Source organism: Chionomys nivalis, chromosome X (assembly GCF_950005125.1).
Source record: "Chionomys nivalis chromosome X, mChiNiv1.1, whole genome shotgun sequence".
In the NCBI taxonomy this organism is placed as follows: Eukaryota; Metazoa; Chordata; class Mammalia; order Rodentia; family Cricetidae; genus Chionomys; species Chionomys nivalis.
Window position 1 is genome coordinate 119,467,761 of NC_080112.1, and position 13,246 is coordinate 119,481,006.

General features: G+C 38.9%; 1 pseudogene; it reads right to left on the minus strand.

The window, feature by feature from the left end:
- Positions 1 to 1,478: 1,478 nt before the first annotated feature.
- LOC130867991 (60S ribosomal protein L7-like) lies at positions 1,479 to 2,298 on the minus strand (annotated as a pseudogene).
- Between the last annotated feature and the right edge of the window lie 10,948 nt (positions 2,299 to 13,246).

Genomic DNA, 13,246 nt, shown 5'->3' on the forward strand with positions numbered 1-13,246 from the left:
ATTGAGATTCTGCATCAATTGAGACGAACATAAAACTTTGTTCTGCTAACTTTGTATATCATGGTTAAAAACTATATTCATTTATTTCATGAGAATCTCTGTATATGTATGAGTACATGTTTCATTACATGTGTGTGGTGAGCAGAGGACACTTTGAAGACAGTCTCTTCTACTATGTTGGTACCAGGGTCTGAATCAGATCTTCAGGCTTGGTGACAGGTGCCTTTACTCACTGAGTTACCTTATCAGTCTGTAAATTATGTTTTCTGATTTGAGTAGACAGAAGCATCCTTCCGTTTGGGGGATTAGTGCCCTGGATCACGGTGAATATTCTTTCTGTTGTGCTATTTGATTCAGTTTGCTAGAATTTTCTTCAGCAAGGATATGTCTACAGTTTTATATGATTGTAGTGTTTCGTCCTGGTTTTACTGTCAGGCTTATCTTGACCTAATAGAATATGTTGAAAAAAATTTTATAGGTTAGAGAGAGGGCTCAGCAGTTAAGAGCTCTTGTTGCTCTCTCAGTGACCCAGGTTTGATTCTTAGCATCAATACGATAGCTCACAACTGCTTATAACCCCAGTTGCAAGGGATCTTATTCCCCCTCTGACCTCCATGGGAATCAGGCATTCATGTGGTACATATACATATATACAAGCATAAAATAAAATAAATATACCCAAACTTCTAAAATATGCTTCTTTTCATTTTTGAAAATAAGGAGAAATGATATTGGTTTCTCTTTAAAGGTTTTATGGAATTCAGCTACAACTTCATCCTCCCCCTTCACCTCATTCTCTTTAATGTTAGAATTTTATAGTTAATTATTGGCACATTTACGCAACTGATCTCTATAGCAGGCATGCCTGATACTTTCAACATTGTCACTAACCTAAACACGCTCAGGTACATGCTTTCTTCAGGTAATTACATCAGCTTACCTGAGATGGCTGCAATGGGAGGACAATGAAAATGACGCTACCTATTGAAAAGATCAAACCTGAGCCATAGCCGCTGTGCTCATACACAGCAGCTCTGTTGTCTTCTTCCACGGCACAGTCGCCTGTACTGCCCAGGAAGAATTCCCACGCAGGTGTCTGTCTGCCTGGCTGTGCTGTAGGCCTACCATTTCCTCCATTCATCCTCATTAGAAATATCTGCAGGGGGATTCTCACTGAAATAGCATCTATAGATGTGACCCAAGGAAGGATAAAGTTCATGTAAAGTAAAGACAAGCCATGGGGATGATACTAATTTATTTTATTTAAGATTGAGTTCAGTGTTAAAACCCTCATGTAGAATTTAAATAGCAAAACGAGGGCTGGGCATGATGGCACACACCTTTAATCCCAGCACTTGGGAGGCAGAGGCAGGTGCAGCTCTGTGACTTCAAGTTCAATCTGTTTTTTTTTTTTCCAGTTTGCCAAGCAGTGACTGTTTATTAACTGACCAGATTACAAAAATAACATGGGCAACACCTTAGTTCATCCGTCTAATAAGCCTGTTTATCTGGTCTTCCCTGTTGCTAGCATCTCCACCTTCCACAAAATGAGTTGTCTTTTTCTTCATTCCACCTCGTGGAGAAGACAATTTGAAGGGCCACAGGAAGTTATTCGCTTCCTTGAAGCGTTTTCCAACTGTATAGATCTCATGAATTAGATCTTCCATGCAGATGATGCCGTATTTACCAAGAGACCGAGCAATCAAGGAATTATCTGTTAAGGCAATTCTCTTCTTATGAATTTTGCCATAGCCGCGTTTGTAGATGAGCTCATTTACTGACTTCAGATTGGGGTACCCCCATGCAATGTATGGTTCCACAATCCTCAGCATGTTAATGGAAGCCTTGTTGAGCTTAACAAAGGTGCCGTTGAAGATCTGCCGCAGACGAAGAAGCTGCAACACCTTGCGCACCTTTGGGCTCACACCATTGATACCTCGGATTCTGATGACGAACGCCAGCTTCGGTTCTGCGGGCACGTAGAAGTTCCCAGCTTTCCTTGCCATCCTGGCCATGCGAATCTCTGTCCGGTACATCTGCCTGTACTCCTTGTGATAGTACTTTGCCTTCTCATAGATGAGCTTCCTCTGGGCCCTTCACAGTGATTTCAGGGCAATCTTCTTCCGAAGGTGCTTCACCTTCAACTCTGCGAAATTTCTTCGCTTTTTCTTCAGAGTTTCTGGCACAGCAGGAACCTTCTTTTTCTTCAGGGTTCCTGGAGCACCAGGAACCTTCTTTTTCTTCTGGGTTCCCGGTGCAGCAGGAACCTTTTTCTTCTCCGGCACAGCCTCCATGGTTCCAGGCGGAAAAAAAAAAGAGCGAGTTCAATCTGTTTTATGTAGCAAGTTCCAAACCAACCAGAGATAAATAGTGAGACCCTATATCAAAACTTTTCTTCTTTGAACTCCTGTCCCTAGCCACCTTGATTTTCTCCTTAGAATCCTCCACCCTTGGTTGTGTCTTTGAATAGTACCTCCCCCCAAAATAGTTGAACATATAAATACCCATTTTAAGCTTCAATTACTTCTTAGCTTACACATTTCTGGAAAGCCTCTCATTAAACACATTTCTGAGGGCACACTCATTCATTATAATCATGTCCTGGATTGCCGGCGAATACATGGATTTCCTCCATTGCCCCATTATACATATATTTCTTAGATTCCTTGTAAGACAGCTCTTTTCTTACATTTATGATAACTCAAAAGTAGTTTCACATTGGAAAATTATTACAGATTCTTTAAATATGCAGTAATCATAATATACAATTATTAAGTCAGTCCATTATGGTGAGGATTAACTTTGTTTACTATAGGGAATATCTATGAAAAATTTGAAAATATTTCTAGTTTTCTTTTTCTAGAGGCTAAGGACAGACATTATCAGGAGAGAGTGAGGCTTTTCTCATATGTGTGACGTGTATTATAATAAGAAAATATGCTTTATCCTGGCTGGGACAGAGGGTGTTGGGGTGGCTAGTGCCTTTATATAGATGCTCCATCTCTTGGAATTCATGAGAAAACCAGAAGTAATATGAATGTGTTTTATTCAACTAATTTCTTCTGAATTAATTGTTTGTGTACTTTTACAAAGGAGTTGATGTGTTGTGTATTCTGATCTGTATCTGTAATTTAAGCAGTAAAAGGCTGGGGCAGGAGGAACTTGAGTTTGAAGCCAGCCGGTTGGAAATAGCAAGTTCCAGGCCAGCCAAGGATTACATAGTGAGACTGTCTAAAAAAAGGAAAAAAAAAGTTTATAATAATAAATTGATTATCTGAAATGTTTTGCTGTAGCCATAACTTACTTGCATGCTATTTATGATTAGTCTCTTCTTTATACGCTATTACTATTTGAGCTCATATATCGAGCTCCATTTCCCCAAAGCTGCACTGAAGTTTCCCATTTATTCATTTGAAGAGGCTTATTGTTATTGTTGCCTATTGCATTCCTATTGAGGCACGTATTGTGCTAGATACTATAGGTATGCTAGCAAAAAAGAAAAGCATTCTCAAATCATGATAAGTTTGTCTTATCAAGAGGAATAACAAAAGAACAGAAATTTACAAAAACAATACAATATATATCATTATGAGTCATATTCCAAGTCTATTGTTTATGGATATAAACAATATGCTTTGGTATGAATGGATATAAACAATATGCTTTGGTATGACAAGCAAATACTATCATAAACATCTTTTTTCCGTTTGCTTCTTGTTATATGTATGTTAGGAGTTCTCTTGAATATTTACTTAGAAGGTGAACTACTGAGTTAAAGAATATGTTTATTTCAATTTTACTGAGTAATGTCCATGTGTTTTATAAGTAGGGCTTTAGGAAGGTCTTCTTAAAAGGTATTTAAGATGGTCCATTAGACTTATAATACCATTTAATTTCTCTTTTTAAAAATAATTCACCTAAATGACATATCCATTGGTTAAAACTGTTTATTGAAGTTACTCACAGCTACATTATTTTTTATTGAGGTAAATCAATGGATTTATGTCAAATAGTGTTTGTCTTACAGGGCTGGGGACAGTAAAGTTTGGTGTGTATAGTTTTAGAACGGTAATGTCATTGAGGCAGGTTCTTACCCTGGTCAGAATGAAGTGATCTTATCTGTTCTGATTAGCCTTGGCTTGAGAAATGTCTCTTTCGGACATTACAGAAGAAATATCTGCTTTTTCTTTCTTTTTTTTTTTTTGGAAAGGTTCTTTCCTATCTATTTAGTTGCTTTCATTCCTTTGTTGAATATGATTGAATATTCTGGGCAATATCAAGAACTGGGAGGATGTGGCTATCTTAGCTGACAGTTTCAGGTTATTATTTCATTAATGTGTAGAAGTCATAAAAGCAAAAGACATTATATATCCATCCATAAGAGAGCAAGGAACATATGCATGCTAGATCTCCACTCACTTTCTCTCTCTCTCTCTCTCTCTCTCTCTCTCTCTCTCTCTCTCTCTCTCTCTCTCTCTCTCTCGGTTTCTTTCAAGACAAGGTTTCTCTGTAGCTTTGGTGCCTGTCCTGGAACTAGCTCTTGTGGACCAGGCTGGCCTCGAGCTCACAGAGATCTGCTATGAGCCTTTATTTCCCGAGTGCTGGGATTGAAGGTGTGTGCCACCACCACCCGGCTGCTATTTGATAACCCAAACAATTTTTTTGGGGGGGGGGGAAGACTAAGGCTACCAATATTCAAAATTAATTTAGAAAGATACACTGGAGTTGCTGTTATATAGTTGCTTTTGTTTTTATAGTCCTACTTTGCATAACAAATGGCAAATACTAATGTATCTTTTTTCTATATCATCTTGAATAGTTTTTTCTTCCAGTGTTAATTCATTTTTACACTTTAATTTAGTCTAGTTTGCAATTAAAATTTATATAAATAGAATATCAAAAAATGAACTATTTTGCATTAGCTTATTTCACTCAATCTTGTGACTGTGACTTTCTATAAATCTATTGTCTGCACTGATTTTTATTGATGAATAATATTCCCTGTTGTGAATGTATCTGCATTTCTCTATCCTCTGTGATAATCACAATATGTATTTTTTCTGGATAATAGTTATTTGACTACCACTGTGAATATTTATGTCATTATTTTTGGTGTTCAATGTATACATATTTCAAATATATCTCTTAAAGCATTAAAAAAAGATATGATTAAGCATTCCTGAAAAGAAGCTGTGTCTGCAGAAATTGATTGTTCGATGAGGGCTGCAGTGTGATGTGGGAGGCTGGGAAGTTGTGAGTCTAGAGACATTTACCCATTTTTGTTTCTTTATTAAATTACTGTTTTCTTTTCTTTTTCTTTTTATTGATTAAATTTTTCATTTATTTTATAAAATGTCACTTACCCTTTTATTCCTTTGGGATGGGAGCTATTTCTTTCTTTCTTTTTCTTTTTTTTTTTTTTTTTTTTTTTTTTTTTTTTTTTTTTTTTTTTTTTTTTAGTTTTTTCGAGACAGGGTTTCTCTGTGGTTTTGGAGCCTGTCCTGGAACTAGCTCTTGTAGAGCTATTTCTTTCAATGACAATGAAGCCTCAATGTTTTATATAGTATTATTTGGTTTTGTCAGAATTATTCTTTTTGCCATGTATATACATAAATAAGGTTTTATTTTATTTTTTATTCTTGTGATTACTAATGAAGGTGTTGTGGTAGCTTCTGTTTTGAATCTGAAAGTCTATTTAAGCCTTTTGTCACACAAGCAGTTTGCTTCGTGTATTTTTTTCAGGATTAGCTATGAACATAAAAATATGACACATGTGTTCACATATAATTACATATGTGATGTAGGTAGTGTGTATGTCTTCTTCCGTGTGATGGTTCGTATTCGCATTCTCTTGGTGGCACCTTCAGATAACTGAAAGGCCTTCCTGTGAATGCAGTCAAAGTATCAGTCTCCTCCTGTGTGACCCACACCTGACGTCTTGTTTAAGAAGGCTTTCTCTAGCTTGATGGCTGGAAGATGGTCTCCTAGGGCAAACCTACTTTATGCTTTTACTTTGCAGATTTAATGTATGGTTCAAGCAAATTTAGGTGTGTTTCCCAAATAGCTAACTGTTGGTCACAGCACATTTTGAAAAGTCATCCAGTTCTCTCACTGAGCCACAGAGGCACAGTGTTCTTTATGACATGTACATGGATATCCAGTTCCGATTCTGGGAATTCCCACTCAGTCAATTCACTGTTTTCCCCGAAGCTTTCTAACGTCTTGCTGTTGGATGGGGCATTTTCTCCAGCTTATTTTGTCTTTATCAAGGGGACCATGGCTACTTTTTTTTTTTTTTTGACACTTGGCACTTTCTCAGAAACTAGAATCAGCTGGTCAAATTCCACAGAAAGAGAATGTTATGACTTTATTTGTATTGTACTGAAGCCATTCATGATTTTAGAAAAAAAATTAACAAAACTTTAAAACAGGCAAGAAGGAGCAAAACTGTACAACTGGTTCAACTCTTGTCTTCTGAGGGATTGTGGTGCCAAAACAGCACTTTTCTTTCCCTAACATTTATTCTTATTCTTGTGACTGGGATCTAGCTCAGCTTTTGGATCTCTTCCCATAAAGGTCTTTGTGGCTCTTTGGTTGGACAACAATGGTTGAATAATGCAAGATGCCATTAAACAGGTTACTTATTGACTCATGGCTCAGGAAAAAAATGAAGATAAATTACCTATTCTTATTTTTATTGTGGTGGTAATGGTCCTCTTGAACTAATAAAAAAATGAAATGTAAGGTTACCAGGGGCTAGAGAAATGGTTTCATGGTTAAGAGCACTTGCTGCTCTTTACAGAGGTCCCAGGTTCAGATCCCAGCCCCCACATTGCAGCTCACTAACATCTGTAACTCCAGTTTCAGGGATCAGACACTCTCTTTTATTTCTACAGGCATGAGGCATGTACATACATGCGGGAAAAAGACCTCATATACATTAATAAGTTGATTACAAATTTTCAAAGATAAAAGTATGAGAGAGAGAGAGCAGTTACTGCTCCATTGAAATAAATATTGAAATCAAGTATATAAAAAAAGATGAAAGTTATTAAGCATATTATTCCATTTGAAATAGTTGTTGAACGTGGTTCAAAGATTTCTTCCTTGAATTTGTCTATTAGTCTCCCAGAAAAGAACCCATTTTGTTCCATTATGATACCATAAAGGTTATTTCATTATGGAAATTCTCCATGTAAGCAAATCAAGTTTTCCTCAGTTTATTTGCTCAGGAAAACGCTACCCTAGTTCACATTACTTCAAGTTAACCATAAGGAGCCTTTGTGCTCTCTTCTTTGCCTGAGTCAGGCCATTCCCCAGTAGGAGCTTTTCTGTTTCCACACCCTTTGGCATTCCCAGTGTAAATATGCATGGTGGCTTTGTGTGGGGGTTTACATCATTTCACCAAGAAAGTAGCAAGCACATGGCCCTAAGGAAGTATGAATACATAAAACCTGAAATGCTTATCTTCAAATTAGAAAGATTGTTTATCTCTTGCTCAATATTTATAAAGCATGTTTCAACATCAGACATCCTAACTTTCTTTTCTCAAATGACAAAAGATATGATTTGTTTGGATATCCAACCTTTTGATAAAGCCAGTGTGAGAATCATTGAGTTAACATACAGACTTAATTTTTCCATAGTGTCTGCAGGGTTATGGGAAGGAGTACTCACTCAACCTCACATTGACAGGTTCCTGTCTCAAAAAGCACCTTGCTTCACAAATCCAGTGTTCTAGAAATTGTTAATTTTTTAAAGTAGTGGATTTGAACCTTTAGAATTGAAAGACTTGACACATTCTATTCTAATACTGAAGGGCAGAAGAGTCGAAGATGTTAGGTCAATGGTAGAACAGTTGCTTAGCATGAGCAAGGCCCTTGGTTCAATTTCTAGCACATAAAAAAGCAACTAGAAATACTCTCCTTCAAAAGTGAAGATGGGAGTAGTTGATGAGAGTTACCAGAATTTAATTTACTTTGAGTTATGTTATTTTTATAAATTATTTTGTAAGATGAACTTTATAAAATGTATGAAATACATGAGTTCAGACTAAACACAGTCTTTCAAATTAAATAACTTTTAACTGTTTGAAAACACAATTATAAGACTTCTTAAAAAAATAAAAAATAAAAAAAAATAAAAAATAAATAATAAAAAAAGACTTCTTGTGTCAAGTTAGATAATCAATTTTCTGGTTGAAAACCAGTAATACCCTGTACGAAATATATTTCAAAAATGTCCTTACCCATTCTTGCTGAACTATTTGCTACTGATGGATTCAGGGAGTGAGGTAATCCTTGCCTTCAGCTGTATACCCTCTGGTTACTCCACCTGATTCCAATGGGTAGTTCTAATCCAATGGCCATATAGAAAGCCCTGGTTAAACTAAATGGATCCCAAATAAAGCCATAAGTCATGAATCAGGGAAGGAGACTGTTATATGTGGGGATTGCAGGGGTGGGAGGAAGATAAGGGAGTTTAGGGGAGAAAATAGTCAGAAGACATTATAAACGTGTATTAAATTGTCAGTTTTTATTTTTGTCTCACCAGATAAATTTTAAATTATTTATATAATGGTGTACGTGTGTGAGTATGTGTGTGTGTTAAGTATATGTCTCTGTAGCACATGCATATAGGAGCCTGTGAAGGTCTGGAGAGGGAACCAGATCCCCTAAAGCTGGAGTTACAGCCAGCTAATTGTAAGCCTGTCATATGTTTGCTGGGAATTGATCTGAGTCCTCTGCAAGAGCAGCCAGAATTCTTTTTCTTTTTAGATTTTTTTATCGCTTTATAAATAATACCATTCAAAATTTCCACCTCCTCCCTCCTCCCAATACTTTCCCGTTCCCCACTCCTCCTCCCCTTCTCCCTCCCCTTCCAGTCCTAAGAGAGGGCAGGATATCCTGCCCTGTGGGAAGTCCAAGACCCTCCCCCCTCCATCCAGGCCTAGGAAGGTGTGCGTCCAAACAGACTAGGGTCCCAAAAAGTCAGTACATGCAGTAGAAACAAATCCCAGCGCCATTATCTTTGGCTTCTCAGTCAGCCCCCATTGTCAGCCACATTCAGAGAGTCCGGTTTGATCACATGTCTGTTCAGTCCCAGTCCAGCTGGATTTGGTGAGCTCCCATTAGATCAGTCACACTGTCTCAGTGGATGGACGAACCCCTCGCGGTCCTGACTTCCTTGCTCATCTTCTCCCTCCTTCTGCTCTTCAACTGGACCTTGGGAGCTCAGTCTAGTGCTCCAATGTGGGTCTCTGTCTCTATCTCCATCCATCGCCGGATGAAAGTTCTATGGTGTTATTCAAGATATTCATCAGTGTGGCTATGAGACAAGGCCAGTTCAAGCACCCTCTCCTCTACTGCCCAAGGACCTAGCTTGGGACATTCCCTTGGACACCTGGGAACACCTCCAGAGCCAAGTCTCTTGCCAACAGTAAAATGGCTCCCTTAATTAAGATATCTTCTTCCCTGCTCCCATATCCGCCCTTCCTCCATCTCAACCATCCCACTCCCCAAGCTCTCTCCAATCCTCCCCTTCTCCCTTCTCTCTCCCCCTCTCCCCTTCCCCACCCCCAACTTTTGCCCGGTGATCTTGTCTGCTTCCAATTACCAGAAGGATCTATATATGTTTTTCTTTAGGTTCACCTTCTTATTTAGCTTCTCTAGGATCATGAACTATAGGCTCAATGTCCTTTGTTTGTGGCTAGAATCCACTAATGAGCGAAGACATACCATATTCATCTTTTTGCATCTGGGTTATCTCACTCAGGATAGTGGTTTCTCTTTCCATTCGTTTGCATGCAAAATTCAAGATGTCATTCTTTTTTACCACTGAGTAGTACTCTAATGTGTATATGTGCCATACTTTCTTTATCCATTCTTCCATTGAGAGGTTCTGGCTATTACAAATAGTGCTGCTATGAACATAGTTGAACAAATGCTTTTGTAGTATGATTGGACATCTCTTGGGTATATTCCCAAGAGTAATATTGCTGGATCCTGAGGTGGGTTGACTCCCAGTTTCCTGAGAAACTGTCGCACTGATTTCCAAAGTGGTTGCGCAAGTTTGCATTCCCACCAGCAATGGATGAGTGTTCCCCCTTACTCCACATCCTCTCCAGCATAGGTTATCATTGGTGTTTTTGATTTTAGCCATTCTGACAGGTGTAAGATGGTATCTCAAAGTTGTTTTGATTTGCATTTTCCTGATAGCTAAGGAAGTTGAACATGACCTTAAGTATCTTTTGGCCATTTGAACTTCTTCTGTTGAGAATTCTCTGTTCAGTTCAGTACCCCATTTTTTAATTGGGTTATTTAGAATTTTAATGTCTAGTTTCTTGAGTTCTTTATATATTTTGGAGATCAGACCTTTGTCTGATATGGAGTTGGTGAAGATCTTCTCCCATCTAGTAGGTTGCCTTTTGGTCTTAATGATTGTGTCTCTGTAGTTCTTGTTCATTTACCCAGATTTTCCATATCCAGCCATCCCTTGGTTTGTGTTTTCTTTATTGCCTCCATTTCAGTCTTCAAGTCTTAAACTGTTTCCATTACTTGTTTGATTGCTTTTTCTTGGTTTTCTTGGGTATCTTTGAGGGATTTATTAATGCCTTCTAACTTTTTGTTTGTCTTCTCTTCCATTTTTTAAAGGAATTTTTCACATCCTGTTTAAGGGACTCTATTATTTTCATAATGTTACATTTAAAGTTGATTTCTTCTACTTCTTCTGGATTAGGGTGTTCAAGTCTTCCTGTTGTGTGTTCACTGAATTCTGGTGTTATCATATTGCCTTTCAGGTTGTTGGAGGAATTCTTGCATTGGCGCCTGCCCATCTCTTCTTTCAAATGCAACCAGGATAGTCTTGGCGTCTTGGTCCAATCTTTGCTGTGAGTGACTGTGTACTTAGGGGATTTTCTTGGTCTACCCTCTGTTAGGACCCCTCAGCACTTGAGTTCTCAGATCCCCTCTGCCCTGAAGCAAGCTGTGCTCGTGGATCTAAGGACCCTGAAGATGGAAAGGAGTGCTTGGGGGTAAGATGGGATGGGGTAACTAGAGAAAGCCGCCGGGGAGACACCCCATTGAATGGCTTGAAACATTTAGGGAAATGGAGGGGGCCTGTACTCTGTTCCTGTGACCGTCCAGCCGGGCAGGCACACACTTACCCCTCTGGATGGATCTCCTCAGTGTAGGAGCAGGGACTCTTGCTGGGCTATAAACCTAGCAGACAAAAGGGCAGGCTTGGGAGAGGCAGGGTCATGTGGAACAAAGAAGCCCCTGCAGCAGGAGCTGGAGGGGCCCTGTACTCCGTTCCTGGGACCTTCCGGCTGGGCAAGCACACACTTAGCCCTCTGGATGGATCTCCTCAGTACAGGGGCAGGGACTCTTGCTGGGCCAAGGACCTTGCAGACAAAAGGGCGGACTTGGGGAGGGCAGTGGAACAAAGAAGCCCCTGCAGCAGGAGCTGGAGGGGCCCTGTCACAGCCAGAATTCTTAACCACTGAACCGTCTCTCCAGTCACTCTTAACGATCTTTTATATGACATTTCTTTCCTCATGACTATGTTTCTGAGCAGGAATAAATAATTGCTGATAGCAAGCAAATTTGTTAAAGGCACTTAGGTTTGTTCATCAATGTCAGTAGTTTTGTCCAGGAAAATGGTAACAATGATTTGTTCTCGACCTTGCATCAATACTGAATTGATAGTTCATATTTTTTCTCTTTTCTTATTAAATTTCTACTGTGTTGGTTCGTAAGACAGGATCTTGTTATGTAGCCCAGACTGGCCTCCAACTGGAAATCCTTGCCTTATCCCCTGAGTGCAGATTACACATGTGTACCACCACCACCAGCTTCTACTGTCTTATAATAACATATAGGGAATTATTATAATTTGAGAGAATAGGAAGCAAGACTTGTCATTTAAAAATATGCTTTTTCTTTGAAATTGTTGAGTATTAGGTGATTCACATTTCACGCATCTTTTTTGCCTCAAATACAACCAGATAACCAGTAAGGGGAGTCATCTCTACTTGCCTGCTCTGTGATTTCTAGTGCACTGGCAACGTCCTTTGGGCAGACAGCTCTCAGAAGCTGGGAGTTCTTCCTCACAGTCCCCACTTGGTAGACAGGACTCTTTTGCCATGTACATCTTGTGAAACGAAAGGGAGCCTCCTTAAGGGTGTGACACTTGTCCTCTCTGCCATCTTTTGGTTTCAGGGATGTATTTTCTGTATGAGCAGCAGAAGATTCCTAAGCACACGAAGACACTGTGCACTTGCAAAGGAGCAAGGGCAAGAGACAAGCAATATGGAGGCATACAGGGTAAGGTCTATGTGCTATAATAATGTTTCTGGAAGATGGCAAAGGTCTACCCAGGAAAACCATCTTTCAAATTTAGTGGAAACTTGTGAATTTGGGTATAAGAAAAGAAATAAGCAAGGGAAGATACTGAGTAGGGGAAGGATGCTGAAAGCCCAGGTACAAATTAGGGCTCATGTAAAACTGGATGAATGGAAAGGTTAGGTCCCCCAAAACTTCCATTCTATTTTCTTAAGGGAAAATGCCTGAATACCAGATTTATCTTCACATTCCTAGTCTTTTATATAGCTTAGAATGCAGGAAAATTGATCTGCAAAATTCATTTGCAATCCCCCCACCATACATCCTTTCTGGCCTCCTTAGTATACCCTGAGATTTCAGGTACTGCTACACCTAGACTCAGACTGTGTTTTTCATTAAGAGTAATGGTTATTATTAATAATAATAATAAAGGTCACCTAATAGTTTTTGTCTTTAAGCCCAGAACTTGCAAGGCAGATCTCTATGAGTTTGAGGTCAACTTGATCTACATAGCAAGGTTGTAGATTAAGATCCTATCTCAAAGATTAACAACAGTAACAATGGTTGTGGCACTGGAGAGATGGCTCAGTAATTAAGAGCACTTACTGCTCTTTCAGAGGACCTGAGTTCAGTTACAAGAACCCATGTAGGTTGGCTCACAACTCTAGTTCGGGGCGGGGGTGATGAGATGCCTTGGGTATCCACACTCATGTGCACATACCCACATATACCTACAGTTCAAAAACTTTTAATTTTCAAAAAGAATGATGCTTATGTATAGAAAGATTTTCTAAAGAAACACAAGGCAGTTGTAAATCTTATAACAGAATATTACTGTGTCTGCACTAGTGTTGCCATGGTGCTCTAATAGAATCACAAAATAAGCAGAATGTTTTAAATCCTCG